This window comes from Crocuta crocuta, unplaced genomic scaffold, assembly GCF_008692635.1.
Source record: "Crocuta crocuta isolate KB4526 unplaced genomic scaffold, BGI_CrCroc_1.0 scaffold445, whole genome shotgun sequence".
Lineage (NCBI taxonomy): Eukaryota > Metazoa > Chordata > Mammalia > Carnivora > Hyaenidae > Crocuta > Crocuta crocuta.
The window spans coordinates 1617058-1637984 of NW_027530847.1; the positions used below are offsets into that span (position 1 = coordinate 1617058).

At 42.3% G+C, this 20927-nt stretch overlaps 1 protein-coding gene across 7 annotated transcripts in view; it reads right to left on the reverse strand.

The window, feature by feature from the left end:
* The window catches only part of RALY (RALY heterogeneous nuclear ribonucleoprotein), a 77236-nt gene that overhangs the window by 51612 nt on the left and 4697 nt on the right, over positions 1–20927 (reverse strand). The window contains exon 2 of one of the 7 annotated variants that reach the window (XM_077769312.1): positions 13119–13334. The exons of the other annotated variants lie outside the window; for them this stretch is intronic. The gene's annotated coding sequence lies outside the window, so the exon portion shown is untranslated. The remainder of the gene's footprint in view (positions 1–13118; positions 13335–20927) is intronic. 7 annotated transcript variants of the gene reach the window in all.

Below are 20927 nucleotides of genomic sequence, written 5' to 3' on the forward strand. Positions count from 1 at the left end.
TGTTTACATCCTCTACCACTCCCACTTACTTGGGAACGTAGAATATTTGTTTCCCTGTATCATGTTTACTGAACATTATCAGTCATGTTTACTGAATGATCCTCTAAAACTAAGTTTCCATGTCTGTAAAATAGGAATATCACCTATCTCAAAGTTGTGAGATTTTAAATTGGGGGGGGGAAGGAAAACGTCTATAAACTGCCTGGATCAACACTTTCCTCTACTGTATCGTGGACACCCAGAGCCAAATGTTTGCCTGTACTGAACTAGCCTGCCCATCCTAGAGACACCATGCCTTCCTTGCTGAACCTCTAGGATCACATGGACCTGACCTCCAGGGCCTGTTCATGCCAGTTATTAGACTGAGTGACAGTTCCTGGAACCTGCCAATAAAAACAGCTAGAGATAAGACTACTCTCCTCACAGTCAAAGGCTGTGAATTTTAAGCAAATGAGGTGTGGGAATATACTAAAATTCTAGATTGAAAGAAGAGAGGGAAAGTGGGAGGTAGGGGAAGGCAGTGCTCTGAAGTTAGGGTCTTAGGGGAAGAAATCTAAAATTCCCAAGGGTGGCTCAAGTCATTTGTAGTGAAGCCTACTGAAGGACCAGAGACATCAAACAAACTGGCTGAAGTCACAGAGTAAGCTAAAGGGAAATGTGTTTGGACCACCACTGTGGTCTCCCTATCTAGTGTTTTTTTCTATCCTATAGAGCAGACGCACAATGTTCTAGGAAAAGAGGAGTACGGACAGGGGATTCAGTGTAGTGACAGGGAGAAACTCATAAGGGATGTCAAATGGTACTTAGGCAGTTTATGGCTGGGAGAAGTGACTGAGAAATAAACTCAGCCTTTAGGTTTAGAGAGGCCTAAAACACTCTTGATGCTGAAGGGTAGAAGTTCAATCTGGCTAGAACAGTGTCATGAGTTAAGGAAGAATAGTACAGTGTCCTCAAAGACTCATGAGCCCCTCTCCCACAACAGCAGCTGCTGTTTTGATCTGGGTGATCAAAACCCTCTGCCCACAGATCCCCAACCTTTCAACTCAAACTAGGTTTCAGATTTGAGGATACCTATTCTTTCCATTAGATGGCGCTCATACTTACAAACTGGACATGAAGTACAGAGAAGTGGCAAGAGCCCTGCACCATGTGGAGAATCTGAGTCTTTTCTTTGTTCTATTCACCATAATCACTTGAACTTCTGAGAAGTTAAGTGATTTGTCCAAGGTCACAAAACTAGTAAGGGCAAATCAAGACTTGTTGGCATCTCAAATTCTTTTGACTTTGGTGACTTTCAGCAAATTTGACCTTCATAAAGTTTTTAAAGAAAGGCAAGGCTCTGTGAAATCATTCAGAGTTGTTCCTTCTGAGAAGTCTCATTTGATAATTCCAATCTGTTTCAGGTCTAGTCCTTACATTTATCTTCTTACAGAACTTTCATAATTACCTTCTAATTCATAAGTCAGCAAACTTATAGGGCCAGATATTAAGTATTTTAGGTTTTGTGGGCTACAGCAGTTTCTGTAGTGTTCAACTTTGTCACTGTCGTGTAAAAACAATCCTACAGGAACAAATAAGTGTGTCTGTAGCCCAGTACAATTTTATGAAAAGATGCAACAGACTGGATTCAGCCCCAGGCCACAGTTTGCTGATACCTATTCTAACTAATCTACTGTCTCCAATCACCCTCATGCCCAATCCGTCTATACACCCATATGACAAGCCCTGCACCCTCATGGATCCCCTTTGCCCACATGATAAAGTTTAAACTCTACCCCACCCTCTACCATATCTTTCCCCTGCACAGTATAGTCCAATCACAGCAAACTGTCACCTGTCAACTTCCAACCTTTTCTCCCTGACATCTGCAATGCCCTCCATTCCTTTGCCAATATACCTATTCAGGGACAAGTTCAAATGTCAACACCTGTGAAAAGTCTTTGTTTGCCTTACGTACCAATCATCTATATGGCTGTCCCTCACCCACCACTGCCTCCCCCACTTCCCTACAATTGTCAGCTTCTCGGGGGCAAGCATTATGTCACATTCACCTCTGTATCCCTTGCAGTACCTCACATAGCACTCAGTGTCCACTGGCTGAACAGGCTTCTACACTGAAAGGAGGTCACTAGAACACAGGGACCTTTGTTTCTAACAGAATCATGAGATGACTCACAGCATCAAAGCCTTCAGTCTACTTCAAGATATCCCATATCTCCCTCCCCATTGTGTGCCCTGGAACTGACCGGGTAACTAATTAAGACCAAGCATTTCAGGGGCGCCTGCGTGGCTCGGTCGGTTAAGTGTCCAACTTCAGCTTAGGTCATGATCTCACAGTCCTTGGGTTCGAGCCCCGCGTCGCGCTCTGTGCTGACAGCTCGGAGCTTGGAGCCTGCTTCAGATTCTGTGTCTCCCTCTCTCTGCCCCTCCCCAGCTAGTGCTCTCTTCTCTCTCTCTCTCAAAAATAAAATAAAAACATTAAAAAAATTAAAAAAAAAAAAAAGACCAAGCATTTTACTAGGTTCTAGCCTATGTGAGATGTGTGAAGAGAAGAGATCTTACTTACAGAACTCCCTGTCCCTGACCTCAAACTGTATCCTCAATACCAGCCATAAACTGATCCAGACCCATACTTAGCCCTACTTCAGTAGACAGCCTTCTAATAAGCACAGTTCTCTGGTCTCTGAAGACAGGGGATTTCACGAGGGAGAGGGTCACAGCATGCAGTCCAACCTCAACTAAAGAGGAAACTCAAAGGTATGTGCTAAGAATCATCAGGAGTATCACCTCTGAATACAAAGATGTCTACCTAAATTAAAGGTCCTGGGCAAGCCTACAGCTTTCCTAGCTTGGGGAAGCTGTGAGGACAAAGACTAAATTGCTGATGGGGAAAAAAACAAACAAACACACAAAAGAATGTTTCTCCTAAGCCCAGAACAGAGCAACATTCCATCTGGGTAACTGAGCTTGTCACAGGCATGGGGTACTTAGCATATCTGCCATTCCAGGATTAAGGCTGTCAAGTTTTAATTAGGGTAATTAGCGTTAAAAATGTAATTTCATTTCAGGGATATTTTGAACAGATTCCATTAATTTCTTTTTTTAAAGAACACAGAAAGGAGGGGCAGGCTGAGTGGAGCAGAGGATTCTGCCATGGGAGAAGCAAAGACATGTGCCTGAGCCAGATGAGCTTTCAAACCACTGCCTAGAAGCCCCAGCACCTCTGTAGGCTTGGCTCAGAAGACAGAGGGCTGCTGCTCTTAAGCTTCCTTCATTTCCTCCCCTAAAGTTCCAGTCAGCACCTGCTAATAAATCTACCTCCTCCTTCCTGCCTGCTGCTCCTGTGTTACTGTCATTCAATAGCTAAATTAACAGCCCCAAGTTTGGCAAGGGGCAAGAGCTAAGGGCTGTCAACCTGATTTGCTACATGTTAGGGACTGCATTAATGTCCAGCCCTTTGTCAGGAGTTCCTGGTCACATTTTTATGCTTTTCTTTGTGCTAATTCCCTAGTATGGAGTGGCCTTCTTTGCTCTGCCTGCCTCAACTCTTCCTCTTCCTTCAAAGTTATCTTCCCCAAAAAAGCCCATCTTCATGCCTCTGCAATCCCAGAATCCCTTGCACACACCTCCATTAAGGCATACACAAAATACTATGGTTTCTTTGACTCTGATGCTAGATTATGAGGTCTTTCAGGGCAGAGACTGGGTCTTCGTTTGGGAATCCTCAGCATTAGCACAAGCCCTGAGACACTGGAAATACTCAACAAATTGAATGACCACACTGGTAGCTGAACATGTTAAGCCCTCAGGTTCTAGAACACCTAGAAATATCCAGTCATGAGTCCCTACCCCCTCCTTGCACACAGCCAGTTCAGAAACCTGACTCTGCATTCCATGCAGGAGGAAGTCCTCCCATTGATCCCAAATGATGATTGATCTTTCCCATTAGAGTCTGCTCATTCCTTAGGGACCTTGGAAAGAAAATGAGAAAGCAAAAGAAAGCAGAGCATCTCCCCCCATCCTCCTCACCAATGATTTTAAAGAATTTCCTCCAGTCTTTGAAGGGCTCCAGGGAGAAGGCCTGAGCTCCAGTTTAATCTATATAGAAAGGTAAGGGATGGCTCCAGTAGAAGACCGTTCATCAGCTTGGAATCAGTGTTGCAAATGCTCAGAAATGTAATGTAGTTCAATAAAGAACATGCTATGTAACACAGGGCAGTCAAGTCATTTCACTGCTCTTGAGCTTCAGTTTCCCTTTTTAACCTATCCCTGTAGGCTATTAGGAGAAATAAACACATAAAGGAGCTTTAAACCAATACTGAACACTTAGTATTCAATAAGTGATTTTTCCATCTGAGGAGGGCACCTGTCCTATGTACCTAGCATCATACTGTAAGTTGACAGAAGTGAGGAAAACATATCAAAGGGGGATACAAATTAACCACTTCCCAGTTTGCTCAGGGCAGCCCTGTCCACTGGTCCCAGGGGAAGAGGGCTATTATCAGCAGAATTGTAGTGTTGACAAGTGTAACCAAAGCCACTTCATGGTAATCAGATTCTCCCTAGCTAGGAGCACTGCTCAAGCCTTCTCCCAGGCTCCCCAGGCCTGGCTGCAGGCCCATATTGATCCATTTCTAATTAGGACCTGTGTCAGTGCTTCTGACAGAAGGTCAGGGCCTACGCTGCCTCTGCTGGCCTCTGGCCAAAGCCTGAAATGATCTTGCCCAGGGTAGACTCAGAGAACCAACTCTTTTGTGGTAGAAAAGGATCCCAGACTGAACTCATCATAAAGCAGCATAAAATTTTAGAGCTGAAAGGGTTCTTTATGAGCATGAGCTTTGTTTATATTACAAGTGAGAAAGCTGAGGTCCAGAAAAGATAATTTGTCGATGGTGGTAAAAAAGATAATGCAGATTTTACTTCTATTTCTTTCCTCTTGATAACTACCTCCCAACCTGGCTACACAACAGAAGCGCTCCAGAAACTTGTTATTATATAATTTTCTAGGCCCTACCCCAGAGAACCTGATTTAGAACATAGGCTGTGGCTCTCTTTTACCAGGTATATGATCATCTTCCAACAGAAGTGAACCCTGAAATCACAGGACCAGTTTGCACCTAGGTTCAAATGCACCTTGGGTCATTACAGTGCCTTTTAGAAGAAACCAGCTATCTGAAGTCTGATCCAGACTTCCCCATTCAAAACATAACAAGGTTATTCAAGGGGCCTCACAAGGGTCTGTCATAAATATTTCAGACTTCCTAATGGTCCATTAGTTTCGCAAACTAGTTTGAAAGTAAAATGTCTCTTATGAAGATTAGAAATACTTAAGAGATGTAGGCAATCATGAGCAATGGTGTGGTATGGAGTGTGTGAGACCCAAGGTATAGGGAGATGTGTCTGTGACCAGGGGAAGACCTGTGTGGATATGTAAGGGAGTAGACAGTGTGGTATCTGTGAGACAGGCTTGCAGATACCTTTGCAACACATACTATTCTGAGCAGTGTTAGAAAACAGTAGAACGAGGGTACAGGAGGATAAATGTGTGGGTACATGGCAGGAGGGGGGGTATATAATTAGAAGGTGTTTAAGGGAGATAGTACGGATGTGTATGGAAGACAAGCAATGTGTGCACCTCTGTAACTCAATTTTGTGTCTATGTGTTGCAAAGCATATGAACTTGTAGGGACAGGAAGGAGTGTGTATAGCCTAGACACTCGTACGCATGAGAAAACAGATCCCTGAGCGTATCTGACTCATCCAGCCCTAGCTTTGCCTGTAGGCTAATACCACTCAAGGGCAACACTGTCTGCAGAAATTTCTCATTAAAATTGACATTATGACAAATACTAAAAAAAAGAAAAATGATAACGACACCCCCAGCATCATGGGAGGTTAAAAAAAAGTCAACGCCAATAAAACACAACAGACACATAAGAAGTAATTATCCACAATTACTTCTTCACAAGGAGGTGTTTATTTGGAGTTAAATATTGTATAGCTGATTCACATTTCAACCCAAAGGACTGCATTTCCTGGGTAACTTGGGGAAGAGGGCAAGAAAGAAGAAAGGTAGAGAAAGATCAACAATAAAGTTAAAGAAAAGGGGGGCGGGGGGGCTGGAGAAATGGGAAGATAAAAGAAAGGGAAAGGGTTGAGGGGGGGAAAAAGTCAAGTAGGTTACAAGAGCTAGGGAGGGGGCGCCTAGGTGATTAAGTGGATTGAGCACCCAACTTCAGCTCAGGTCATGATCTCAGAGCTCGTGAGTTTGAGCCACACAACAGGCTCACTGCTGTCAGCGTGGAGCCTGCTTTGGGTCCTCTGTCCCCCTCTCTCAAAAATAAACATTAAAAAAAAAAAGGACATAAAAAAAGAGATAAGGAGAAGAGAAGGAAAGAAGAAAACAAAGAAGAAAAAAGGTAGGAAAGACAGGAGAGAGAATTTCCTTTAGGCTGGCCTAGAAACTTAGCACACACTTAACAGGAACTCTGGCTAAGGGGATGGGCACAGTAGGTGGTGAGGCCTGACCTCTGTATTTCCTCACTGCTTTTACTCCAAACATTTCCTCCATCTGAAATGTTCTTCCCACCATCTTTGCCAAGTTGAGTTTCTTCTGAATCTTCAAGAATATATTCAAATGCTACCAGTTTTTAGAAACTTCCAAGATTTCTCCTAATTAGAAGTTAGCTCTCAAGAACTCCCATGGAGGGGTGCCTGGGTGACTCAGTTGGTTAAGCATCTGACTTCGGCTCAGGTCATGATCTCACGGTTCATGGGTTTGAGCCCCACATCAGGCTCTGTGCTGACAGCCAGCTCAGAGCCTGGAGCCTGTTTCAGATTCTGTGTCTCCCTCTCTCTCTGACCCTCCCCTGCTCACGCGGTTTCTATTTCTCTCAGAAATTAAAAAAAAAAAAAATTTAAAAAAAATTTTTAAAGGGGGGGGGGCCTGGGTGGTTCAGTCAGTTAAGTGTCTAACTTTTGATTTCAGCTCAGGTCATGACCTCATAGGTTTGTGAGTTCAAGCCCCACATCAGGCTCCCACAATGACAGTGCAAAGCCTGCTTGGGATTCTGTCCCTCTCCCTCTCTCTCTCCTCCTCCCCCAGTTGATCTCTCTAGGAAATAAACTTAAAATAAAAATCTTTAAAAAAAAAATCCCATAAAGTTCCAGAGCACGGTCACATTTTACCTGTAGTGTTTAATATTCAACTTTATTCCATGGGTATCAGTACACATACATTTCTGTTACTCATTCTGCAAGTACTATTTGTCCCAGGCCTGTTACAGAGACACAGAGGAAACAGAGTTAAGTAGTACACTGTCCCCTGGCCCATAAGATCTCAATTTCATGAATGAGAGGAGATTTGAGTGTGATACAACAGCAGAGTACAACCACAGAAGTAGAAGCAAAGTGCAAAGAAGACCAAAATTAATTCTGCTTATGGAGTGATCAGGGAAAGCGTCACTGAGAAAACGGCATTTGAAATGCTTTGAAAAAATGAACAGAAGCTTATCTGGTAAAGGGGGCAGGGAGCTGAGAGCTTTCTACTCAGAGGAACACTCAAATAACAAAGTCATTTTGAACTGAGCAGGAACACAGGGAAACAGTGGGTATTACCATGCTGCTGACAGAAGGCAGCAAAGTGAGGTGGCACCAGGCTGTATGAGCCTCGCAGCCAAGCCCAGAGTTGAGATTTTATCCTTTCCAACCTGGGATGAGGTGGATAAGACGGTGCAGTTCAAAAATGTCTAATCTCCTTTACTTAGTTGCCCTACTTGAGAGCCAGTCCTCTCAAACACCCTGGAAACAGGTCCAATCCCAGACTCTGCCTACTGCAGAGGATTACAAGAATTTTCCCATGGAGGAGAAGGCAACAGTGAGAGAGATATAAAGAATAAAAGAGTGGGGATGGGGAGTAGGAAAAGGTAGGTGATGCACAAGGGACAGCTCAAGGAGGAAGGAGCTGGAGGGGAGGAAACAAAAGAGGCAGGAAAGCATAAGGAGGGACAAATCTATCTTGGCACTGAGGCTCCTTGTTGCTGAATTGTCCTCTACATCTTTCTATGTAGAAAAAATAAGGTCAATCTGATGCTACTGACAGAAATAGTCCCTTTGTGCTAAGATGAGACTGAGCATATTACTAACTGCCACCTCAACTCTCCCTTTTCTCACGATGATAGGGTTATGCCAAAAAATGGAGTTTGACTAGCTCTACCAACAATCCCAAAGTATGCCAAAACACCTTGTCTCGCGCCCTAAGAGCATGTGAGGCAGGAGCGCCCAACAAAGATATGGAGCTTGAAGTGGGGACTGCCCAGGACCTATGGCTGCTTAGGTTCTTAGAGAAAAGCTCTGCTTCCTTCCTTCCCTGGACCTGAGTTTAAACTGAAAAACAAGGGGAGTAAAGGTGAAGCTGTCTTAAGGGCTGAGATAGCCTATGAGTTTATAGAAGCTACTTCCCACAGAGGATCATATTTAAAGTATTTTTAATGTTTATTTATCTTTGAGAGACAGAACGTAAGTGGGGGAGGGCAGAGAGAGAGAGAGAGATACAGAATCTTAAGTAAACTCCAGGCTCTGTGCTGTTTGCACAGAGCCCAACATAGGGCTTGAATTCACCAGACCATGAGATCATGACCTGAACTGAAGTCAGATGCTCAACCCACAGAGCTACCCAGATGCCCCCAGATGCCCCAGATATTTAATGTGGGAATGTTCCTAACCTATCAAGTTGTAACTTCATTCTTTCCACTCCAAACCATGGCCAGTTTGAAGCCAAGAAGCCAAACTCAGAATGGCAACTGTCCCTGACACCATGATCTACTTGACTCTGTCCAAAGTCTAGTTCCCACGCAGACCTGTTTATCTACTAGGTCACAAACAAATGCTCAAGCCAGAGATGTGTTTTGTTTTACCCACACAAATTTGTTTAAAAACCACTAAATTAACTGCTAACATTCCAGATCAGATCTCATGCTTTTAAAAAATTAGTTTTCTAGGGGCTCAGTTGGTTAAGCATTCAATTCTGGATTTCAGCTCAGGTCATGATCTCATGGTTGTGAGATCTTGCAAGACTGAGCCCCAGTAGTGCAGAGCCTACTCGGGATTCACTCTTCCCTGCTCTCTGCCCCTCCCCCCCACTTGCCCTCATGCTCTGTCTCAAAATGAATAAACTTTAAAAAATATATCTATCTAATGGGGCACCTGGGTGGCTCAGTTGTTTAAGCATCCAACTTTGGCTCAGGTCATGATCTCACAGTTTGTGAGTTCGAGCCCTGCATCAAGCTCTGTGCTGACAGCTTGGAGCCTGAAGCCTGCTTCAAATTCTGTGTCTCCCTCTCTCTCTCTCACTGACCCTCCCCAGCTTGTCCTCTGTCTCCCTCAAAAAAAAAAAAAATATATATATATATATATACACACATTATACACACACACACACACACGTATATATAGAATTAGTTTTCTAGCTTTTAAAAAAAAGAGTTCATTCACAACTCTAAACCCTCTGAGGTAAAGGTCAAAGGGCCTACTGTAATTTATTTGATGCCTTCTCAAGTTATCTAGAAGAAATTCAGACTAACATGATTTAACGTTAAGAGTAAACTTTTCAATTACTAGTTATGATATTTAAACTAATCCAATTCTAGAAAATCAGAGTACACTGACACCTCAGAAAGGTATGTTTTTTCCTATGATTTCACAGATCATCCAATACTCAAGCGATGTGTTTCAAGATGAGAAATTTCAACATAATTTATCCACTCAAAAAGTACTTATGTCCTGCGGTAAGCACTGGGAAAATAGTAATTAACAAGGCAGACATGGTTCCTGCCTTTGTGGAGCTCATGGTCCAGTGAGATATAATGGCAAAAATCCATACAGAATAGAGAACACGAAGAAATACTAAGCTAAGGATGTCAAATAGGGACTGGTCTGTAAAAGGAAAACATTTAATTAGGCTTTTGCTGCTGAAAAGTCCTTTCCAGCTCAAAATTCTACTAACATTAAAAGAACTTAGCCCAATATCCTTTTTGAGTTCCAAACATTTATTAGCTTCCTCCCTTTATCTGGGATATCACAATCAGTTGTCACAGAAATTGCCATGATGTGCCACATACTAGATGATGATCTTACATTATAAAAAGCCAAAGCGAACAGGCAGCAAGAAGTCACTTACTCAGAAAAAGTCACCTACTTCCAACACACAGGAGCTGCTGCTCATTGCAGCTTGGTGGGACAAAAACCGGGGACTAACTCCTAAATAAAACAGTTTTGTATTAGATGTCATGGTTTCTTTCACAAGGCATCAGGACCCACTTCCCCTCTAGCTTGTAAGTGTTAGAGACTGCAAAAAAATGCTAATTTTACAAGGACAAGTTTCACTGAGCCGTGACTTTGTTGTCCTGGTGAAGACCTAAGACAAGCAAAGAGACAAACTTACTAGCCAACAGGGACACCAAAAGTTTCTAATAAAATGAAAATAGTTCATCGAGTCCCAGCAGACTAAGAGCACCATAACTGGGCAAAGTCCCTTCAATATTAAAGAGTTCCATCTAGAGTGGGGTTGGCCCAAAAGGACCAAGCAGTAAGTATAGGTAACCAAGTGTTTCAGAGAAAAAAGTACTAGTCTGATGATAAATGGCAACTGGCACTAGGCTTGGGGATTACAGAGACAGTAGGAAATGGTGAGGGCTTTGACAAACTTGAGAACAAATAAGCTCCGAATAAAGAAGCCAGCCAATGAGGAAACACTATGTGAGATGGACAGAAATGAAGGTGATTCTTTAAACACAAGCATTTTACCGAACTGGGCTGGTGTTCAAAGATCAAAGCCATATCCCTTTGCCTCAAAGACCAAAAAAAAGCCAAGCTACAAGCTTCTTAAACAGGCAATGCACAAGGAATCACAATACAGGGAGTCCCTGGTAGAGGGCTCAGGGACTGAAGCCGTCTAAAGAACAGCTGAAGTCTATTCCGACTTCTGTGAAAAGGAAAATTGTTCCAGTCCCTGCTACTTCATCAAAAAACCCTCCTCCCTCTTCAGGAGAAATCAGTTACCCTCATAGCCCACTTGCCAGGACCAATGATCTCAAATAAGATATCTCCACTGAAAGGTAGCCCCAATCTCCCCAGACTGGGGTCCAACTCAAAACAATACAGAAAAACACTGCAGGTCAAGTCAAACAAAATATGTATGCAGGCCAGACTCAACCCAAGGGGCTGCCAGTTTGCAAACCCTGATCTAAAGGTAAGATCCTCTGAATACTTCTGAACAGAAAGGATTCAGGAGTCTGGTAAGGACTCCTAAATTTGTCAATGGAACTGCTTTTCCAAGGAGCTATCCAGAGTTCTGGACCACTGGGCTCCTGAGCTTTAGAACCCAGGATTCCAGGGGCACCTGGGCGGTTCAGTTAGGCATCCAACTCTTGGCTCAGGTCATGATCTCAAGGTTCATGAGTTCAAGCCCTAAATCAGGATCTACGCTGAGAGTGTAGGGCCTGCTTGGTATTCTCTCTCTCTGCCCTCCCCCACTTGCAGGCTCATGCTCCCTCAAAATAAATAAAAATAAACTTAAATAAATAGAACCCATGATTCCACAGCCTTCTTTGGTTTACTCCACTTTCAAAAAAAATTTTTTTAACAAAGATTTAAAGATATTAGGTACTTATTACATACAAGGCACTCTAGGGATACAAATGCCCTGAGGCTTACTACTCTGGACTTTGGACTTTACTACATGTAGTTTTATGTGGGCCTGGACCCCAGTCCTGACTGTCTGCCACCCAAATCACTATAGACCCAAGCCACTGTTCTACATGACTTCAATTCTATATACTGCATATTTTTTTAATAGTTTTTTGTTTTTTATTTTTGAAACAGAGAGAGACAGAGCATGAGTGGGGGAGGGGCAGAAACAGGCTCCAAGCTCTGAGCTGCCTGCACAGAACCCAATGCGGGGCTTGAACCCATAAACTGCAAGATCATGACCTGAGCCAAAGCCGGACGCTCAACCAACTGAGCCACCCAGGTGCCCCTATACTGCATCCATTTTAATGGATTGGCTAGCCAGTAAAATTAAAGTTCAGCAGCTTGGTTCCCCTTAAAGAGGTATCTTTAAAACTTTTATCCCTAAACTTCATAACTAAAAGTTCCTTTTCTTTGCAAAAGAGCACAACTGCTCCATCATAGTCAGATGTCCTTGGAGCGAACAGTTCAATGATAAATGCATGGTCTCCCCTGAATCAAGATGGCATTCCCATGCTTTATTCCATAATTTTTCTATCATCTCCAGATTCCCTCAGCATTTCCATAAAAGCAATAACACTTTTGCCAAACAAAAGGAAAAAAAGACCAGCTGCCCTTGAAATAGGAACTCAATCCAAGGAGGGAAGGTTTATTGCTGGAAAAACTTTGTTTCTTATTTACCAAGCCCCTCAAATTAGATTTATGAGCAGGGGAGTACATAAAAAAAATGGTTTTTAGAAACAGGCACCTGGCAGCAGGGAGGACGAGTATGGCATGAAAGAGGACAAGACAGAAAGGCTAGTTAGGAAGCTCCTAGAGTCCCATCATGTCCAAAACAGGCTCCATGACTGAAACAGGGTATGGTCCTAAAGTCCCTGGCTGACTACCTGCTCACTGAAGACCTATTCATCTGAGTATCACTCACAACATCTAGTACCATGCCATCACATGGTAGGCACTCAAATGGTAATAGACACATAAGCTACTACTCCTATAAAATTTATCAGTGTACATATCAAAGAAACTTAAGGCCCAGAGAACTTAAAATGATTTGCCCAAGGTTGGAGAATGGATGAGTGGAAAAAAGCAAAGAACGAAGGCTTTGAAGGCAAGAAGGTCTGTGTTTAAATCCAAGGTTGCTGGGAAGCCCTAGGCAAGTCACTCAACCTTTCTTAGTCGGTTTTCTGATCTGCAAAACAAGAATACCTATTTTTTTTGTAGAGTCGCCATGAGGATTAAGACATATTTGCCCCTGAGATACAACCACCAATTTATAGGAAGTTCAGAACATGGAAAACCCTACAAGGAAAACAATCTAGTTACTTCAACAAATAAAAGTAACAACAACAAAAACCACACAGAAGTGAACTTACAAATTAAGAGACTTCGGGAGCACCTGAGTGGCTCAGTCAGTTGAATGAGACTCTTGATTTCAGCTCAGGTCATCATCTCATGGTTGGTGGGATGGAACCTTGCATCAGGCTCTGGGCTGACAGGGTGCAGCCTGCTTGGGATTCTCTCTCCTTCCCTCTCTCTCTCTCTGTCCCTCTCCAGCTTGCTCACACACACTCTCAAAACAAATAAATAAACTTAAAAAAAAAAAAAAGAGAGAGACTTAAAAGATGTAACAACCAATTAAAATATGTGGATCTTATCCTAAGTTAAACTGTAAAAATAAGACTGTGACATTTATGAGGTAACTGGTAATTTGAACATAATCTTGATTCTTGTTTTTTAAGTAAACTCTACCCCCAACATGGAGCTGGAATTCACAATCCTGAGATCAAGTCACGTGCCCTACCAACTGAGCCAATCGGGCACCACTGTGGTTTTATTCTTTAAAGTCATCCTTTAGAAATATGTTGTGATATTTAAGGATAAAATATGATAGCTGAGGTTTTCTTCAAAGCACACAATGAGAAGTAGGCAGGGGTATAAACGAAATATGACTGACCATGAATTGAAGCTGAGTGATAGGTACATCAGGCTTCATTAATCTATTCTATTTTGTAAATAGTTAAATTTTTCCATATTAAGAATAAATCGGTTACTGGGGCGCCTGGGTGGCTCAGTCAGTTAAGCGTCCGACTTCGGCTCAGGTCATGATCTCGCAGTTCGAGGGTTCAAGCCCCGTGTCGGGCTCTGTGCTGACAGCTCAGAGCCTGGAGCTTGCTTCAGATTCTGTATCTCCCTCTCTCTCTGACCCTCCCCTGCTTGCTCTCTCTCTCTCGCTCTCTCTCAGAAATAAATAAAAATTTAAAAAAATATGGTCTTTGCTAATAAATAAATAAATTGGTTAGGTTTAAATCCTGGCAACTTCATTTACTGGCAGTGTGACGATATATTTCTTAACCTCCTGGTGTCTCAGTTTCCTATCGATATAATGAGGACCAACAGAACTTACTTCTTAAGTCTGAAAGGAGAATAAATGATTTTCATATATAGACAGACTTATACATGATATACAAAATTTACATATGTAAATGATACATAAATTTGCGCATATAGGTCTTATAGGATTTATGAAGATTTCTATACATACACAAAAAGCTTAGCATATAGTAACTTTAAATAAACATCACCTCCATTAGTATGAACACAAGGTACCAAGCATGGTATCTCAACACAGTGGGCACCCGATACATGGCAGCAACAATTAATAGGAAACACAGAGTTAGGTTTAGAACCTAGATCAGATTTTTAATCAAGTACTCAACTAGTCTCCTTGACAGAAGGCCTAAATACCCTCTGGTATATGTCCCCAGTGGCAGCTCTAACATCCCCAGGCTCTCCTGACAAATACCCCAGAGCCTGACACAGGATCAAGACCTAACTAATGTTTAACATGGAAGTGCTGCTCTCTCAGAGCAGGCAGAGCCACCTCATTTCCCCCAACCAGGTAATTTATGGTACATTTTCTAATATTTGCTGACAGAACAAAGAGGAAAGGCTCTAAGAAATGATCAATGTTCACACCAGCCTTCAAAGTGATTTGGTAAAACTACAGAAAATAAACACCCAGCTAGGGTCCACCCAGCAGGATAAAAGCTGACAAAGAAATGGCAATTTTTCCCTGGGCAAATATACAAGTAATAGATGAGCTCTGAGAGACTAAGCTCTTTAGATTTTGGTATTCCCCTCTCACCACCTCCCCCCTAAGAAAAGACAAACTCTCTTTTGACATACTTCAAGTATGACTGTTTGCTGGATTAATTTATTTCCAGAAATGATGTAATTATAGGCAAAGAGGTCATTCTCATCCTATTCAGTTTAAACACAAATTGGCTTGGGAACAGACCTTTTCCACCTGCTCCAGAAGGCTATGAGAAGGCATCACCACCCACCCCTTAAAGTATGGACACATCCTCCCCTCTCAGCTCATTAGCAGGAATAGGGATGCCATTCAATTTAGTCACTCGTGTTTCTGTTCAAGTTGTTCCTATCATACACAATGTCCTCTCTCCATCTCTACAGCCTAAAAACTCCTGTGACCAAACTTTCTGGGAAAATGGGGTAGAGGAAGGGAGAGGGGCAAAGCAACTGAGAAGAGATTTCAGGGTATCTAGCAGATAGAGTCCAGACACAGAAATACTGGTGTTTCATAATTTATTAAGCACAACCAGCCAGAATGTTAGAAACTGAAGTGGTCCAAAAATAAATAAAGAAAGAAAGAAACGAAACTGAAGTGGTCCCAGATAATATATGGTCACTATCTTTACCCTACAAAGTCCAGTGAAATACTCAATCCACCTTAAATGTTCCCTGGGCACCACACACCCAGAAATGAAGCAATCTCTCCCTTCTCTGAAATCCCAATCTTATCTCTTCATAGTACTGCTATCTGAGAGTTCATACTATGGTTTATAAAGCACAATTCTGTAACTACACACCAACCAGCAGGACTTAAAATGAAAAAGATAGAGAATGCTTCTGGACGTGGAACAACAGAAATCTCTCCTATACTACTAAGAGTGTAGTGTGGTATGCCTTTGAAAACTGGTAATAACTACTAACACTGAACACACACCTACCCTATGACTTGAGGCTAGAGAACACTAACTGCTCTCCTTTAACAGTTTTTCCAAGACTTTTGCCTCATCAATGCCCCCCTGTCTAAGTAAATGCTTCTATCATTCTTTCTCCAGCCCTAGAGTCTGATTTAGACCACTCTTCCTGATCACTCCAGCCCAAAGAGATCTCTCCTTCTATGGAGGGCACTGCCATTTACCCATTAACTCTGACAAATAGCTCATGTATTCTTCACATTTTATATATATCTCCACATATAAATTGCATCATCTGATTTTATAAGGTACTATTTTTACTTTTAATAAAATTATCTAACTTGCATTAGACATTATTGTGAGGAAGTTAAGATACAGAATATTAACCCCATTTTATACCTGGCCAAAATAGTGCCAAAAAACATGAGTAGACCTTAGTCGTCCAAATCAAGCTATCTACACCAAATTGCCTTATTGTCAGATACATACCTTATCTCCCTAAAGAGACCATAGGTTCCCTGAAGTCAAGAATATGCTATACATACATGTTTACATCCCTCACAGCACCAAGAAGGTATTCAATGGGCTCCATACAGTCTGGATGACTGATTTCAATATTATCTCCAACCTTCGAGGACAAGCACAGGCCTATTTCCTCTTCTTCTAGACCTCACAGGCAATGCTAAATTGTTGGAACACAACACAACATCCAAAAAACGTTTCTTTTTTGAGTGTAGGAACAAGAAAAGAGGAAGAGCCCTTAGAGATCAGGGTAAGTTCAACGTTCCCTCCATTTCCTTAGGGCTCCGTGCTGCAAACTGTTCAAAGAAGACTGGAAGAGAGTGGTGGTGGGCTTCAAAAACCACAATTTAATCACAATTAATAAGTCACAAATTGAGCAAATGGCAGAAACCACACCTCAAATAATTCACTTGCAAGCAAAATAAAGAAGTTTTTTATTTGAAAACTGAGTATAATAAAACTTAAAATAACTTAATATGAAACTTCATTTTCTTCCTTCCTAAATAAGAAGCTAGACAATCTCAAATCTTTCTGGAAGCCGGCCAGAGAACTGATGTGAGGAGAATGGGGAAAGCACTAGACAAATGTCTGGACACCCAAACCTGAAGGACAATGCTGTCCCCTACCCTAACGTTCTTGACTTCACATACTGCGTGTGGGATACCTCAGCAATAGAGGATAAAGGGGGGCAAAAAGAAATGTAAACAGTGGAGGTCAGACACTCAAAAAGGTCTCCTTGCCTAGTGACACATCCATCAATTTTGTTATTTCTAGTCTGAATCCTCAACCCAAATATTTGGGCCAGGGCAGCAGGAGTAAGCAGCAGCTAGGACCTACTGTACTTCTCTCAAAACTGAAAGTAGTTTGAGGGCAAGAATCAGGTCTTGCTTCGTTTTCATGTTCTCCATAAAGAGAACACATAGCAGGTACTCCAAATTCCTGGAAAAGAATGGTTGAACTTTGGGATGAAAAGCAGTTACATATGCATAATCATGCTATCACATCTAGGTAGCCTACTCAGTATGATAGCTCTACCAAGACCCTAATTTTAGCAATAGTTCATTTTAATTTATGTGAAAACCAACTTAGAGTGAGTCTTTAAGGCCTGAAGAAAAGTTATTCTTGTGTTCAACTGATTCTCATTCAGGCATAGCTATTATTACTATATTGACAACACCATTCCTTAGTGCCAGCTTACAGCTATCTGGAAGAACAAAGTCCCAATGGTTCCTGTAAGGAGGCAACATTTGACTTCTTAGTATAGGATGATCCTGCTTCCAGAAAGGAAACCCAGACCTAGAGAAATAATGAGTTACGGAAATGATTCTTTTAAATCTACTGCTGAGCGCTTTCACTAGCACAAAGAATTAAAAGGAAACTAGACAAACAGATAAACAGACAACATGCACGGTAACTTTAACTAGGTTTAGTAAAATCCTTAATAAAACAAACAGGAGAAGGCTAAATACCAGATAAACGCCTCTGGAATGAAGAAAACCTGGCCAATAATATTAACCTTATAAACCTGGCCTTCTAAAAGAGAATGCAATCATTTCACCCTAACAAACAAACAGAATCATTCAGTCTACAGATGGCATTTCAAGGGCCAGGTAACCTCAATAGAGGCATCTACCACATAGAGCAAAAGCTCTAAGGAAATGCAAATTTCTGGTAGAGTGTTTTTCCAGTCTAGTACTGTTTGGGAATCTTATATACAGTTTTTTATTTTTCTCTTTATTCTATGATTTTAAACAGTCTGCCAAACATTTAAATATATAGTCCTTAGACTCCAAGTTTGTCCATGGGACAACAGCTCCAAGTTTATAATGAAGCTCAGCAGACAATCTGATAAATTCATCTCACGAGCAATTTTTCAGCAATCTGTCCATCTAAAAAGCAATATCCATCTATTTATATACTGAAGGTACCCGTGAACCCAGAATTTAACCCTCTGGCATATTCTCAATGCTCTAATAAAACCCTTTCTCCTTCAAGAGAGGAATTCTTAAGTCACTTCCATAAAACCAGAAATTCATACTATTAAGAGTAAAAATATCATCCAAGATTATCTAGTCCAACCCCCTAGTTTTAGACAGGAAGACAGATCCCAGAGAATATCAGGTAATTACAATTTACATGACTTTGGCAAGCATCAAAAGCTTGACTTCTATTTCCCCCAGTGGAGCAACACTGGGCGTGTCGGAATAGCCAGATGTGCACTTCAGGTCAGTGGAGCACTTCAAATACATATTCTGAGCCTCAGAAACTCTTTAAGTATTCAGGGCGACCGAGTGGCTCAGTCAGCTGAGCATTCAACTCTTGGTTTTAGCTTAGGTCATGATCTTGCAGTTCATGGGTTCAAGCCCTGCATTGAGTTCTGCTGCTTGGGACTCTTTCTGTCCCCTCCGCAGTCACGTGTTCTCTGTCTCTCAAAGATAAATGAATAAACATGGAGGGACACAGGGAGGGGAGAGAAACTCTTAAGTATTCAACCACAATCTCCCAACCCCTAACCCTGTATGGAGTGCAGTGGACAGCCTGAATGACCTTTTGGAGATACAGAACCTAGTGATATATTCCATACTTTCTCCCCTCCTCCAATGAGATATAGCCATTTATTCACAGGAAGGCCATTATGAAGAGAGAGAAAGATACTAAAACTAAAAAAGGGCGGGAGTTATAGAAATGGAAAAGATAACTAATGATATTTGGACAGATGCCTATCTCTAGTCATTCATTTAAGCAGGGAAGGGAAGGTGACTAGAGAAGAACCTCAAAATCAATTTTTGTCCCAGCTCCTGAACCCTTTGGGCCTTTACAGAATTTCAGGGAGCTCTTAAGATTATTTTACCACTGGGGCGCCTGGGTGGCTTAGTCGGTTAAGCGTCCGACTTTCGCTTAGGTCATGATCTCGCGGTTNAGAAAAGGGGCTTGGCCAAACCCACAAACCGAAATAACAGCAGGGACCAGACTGAATGATCTTAAGGCTCATGAGTAGGTTCCCAGTTTATCCCACTGTCCCCTCTAATCCTGAGTCTATGAGCAGTACCTCATCTCAGGTCTGAAACTTTCCTTACAGTACCTAATGGGCAGTTAAGTCAGCAAGTTAACATCACTGCTGTCATCTTCCCGGCTCAAGTTGTACATTTTATACATGAAGCTAAAACTGAAAAAAGAAAAGAAAAAAAAAACAACCTAGGTTTTTATAGACATTCATATGAAAACCCCCCCTTACCACCCCCCCCAACCACTGCGTAAGAATGGGGAGGAGAGAAAGGAAGAAAGAAAATACCTCTCCAAGAGATATATTGTCTAAATCACCATCTAGAATCATAATAAAACTCCTCCTTGGTCCCTCCCCATCTGGTCCCACCCTGACCTGCCCCGCCCTACTCTCCACCCTGTGCCTCCACCACTGTTAGCTAACCTACTGAGATCTGCTGCCTTTCTGGATGCAAGCTCCTGTTTTTACTCAACTTTGTTTTCCCAGTGCCTAGCAGGTAGTAAACACAAGTGACTTAGAAAGGCCACAGGAGCACATGGAGAGAGCAATATCAAAGGACAATGTCTAAAGAGAATGTAAGCTGTTCTTGGCTTAACATAAGCAATCGTCAGGACTACACAGGGCCTGCATGTCTGGGATCTACTATTTCCTCCTTTTCTAAACTAGTATTGGGGCACCCAGGTGGCTCAGTTGGTCAAGCATCTGACTCTTGATCTCTGCTCAGGTAACGATCTCATGGTTTATGAGTTCAGGCCCTGAGTCTGGCTCCGCGCGAAGAGCACTAAGGCTGCTTGGGATTCTCTCCCCCTTTCTATCTGCCTCTCCCCTCTCACTCAAAATATTTTTTTATGGGGGGGGGAGGGGAAGAAACTAGTGTTTACATCACCCAGTTTAGTCAGGAATAGTTACCAGATATGTTGTGTAATGCCTCTAATGCCTCTCGCTCACCCATACCCCCACCCCCTGACCCTCCCCATGGAGAACCAGGATCAGTAACTAGAAAGTAAATGAAAGCAGATATAAGAAGACCCTGTATGAGAAACCCACGACTCTCTTGTGTCCTCACCTCAATAATCAGCATCTTCACCTATACAACTGCACTAGGTAAAAATCTAGAAGTCATCCCTGATTTCTTGCTACTCTCAACACCAATAATCTTTGATTGTGTCTCACTGCTCAATTCCTTCTACATACATACTCTCTCTCTTCACTGGAAACATCATCATTTCCTACCTATATAACCACAATAAGTCTCTTCCTAACTGGTCATTTTTGCCTATGGTACTCTAGCCCTCCAATCCACTCCCCAAACAGGTAGCCTTCTAAAATGCCCATAGGAGCATCACTTTGATATGAAGTTAAAACTCCTCAACCTGGGCAACAAACCTCTTTCAATGACTTGGTTTCTGCTCTACCTACCTTACCAATCTCCTCTCATCTCAGGCCACATTCCCCCATCTTTTGTTTTATGATCCATTCAAGAATCTTGAGAAATCTGGGGCGCCTGGGTGGCTTAGTCGGTTAAGCGTCCGACTTTCGCTTAGGTCATGATCTCGCGGTTCGTGGGTTCAAGCCCCATGTCGGGCTCTGTGCTGACTGCCAGCTCAGAGCCTAGAGCCTGTTTCAGTCTGTGACTCCCTCTCTCTCTGACC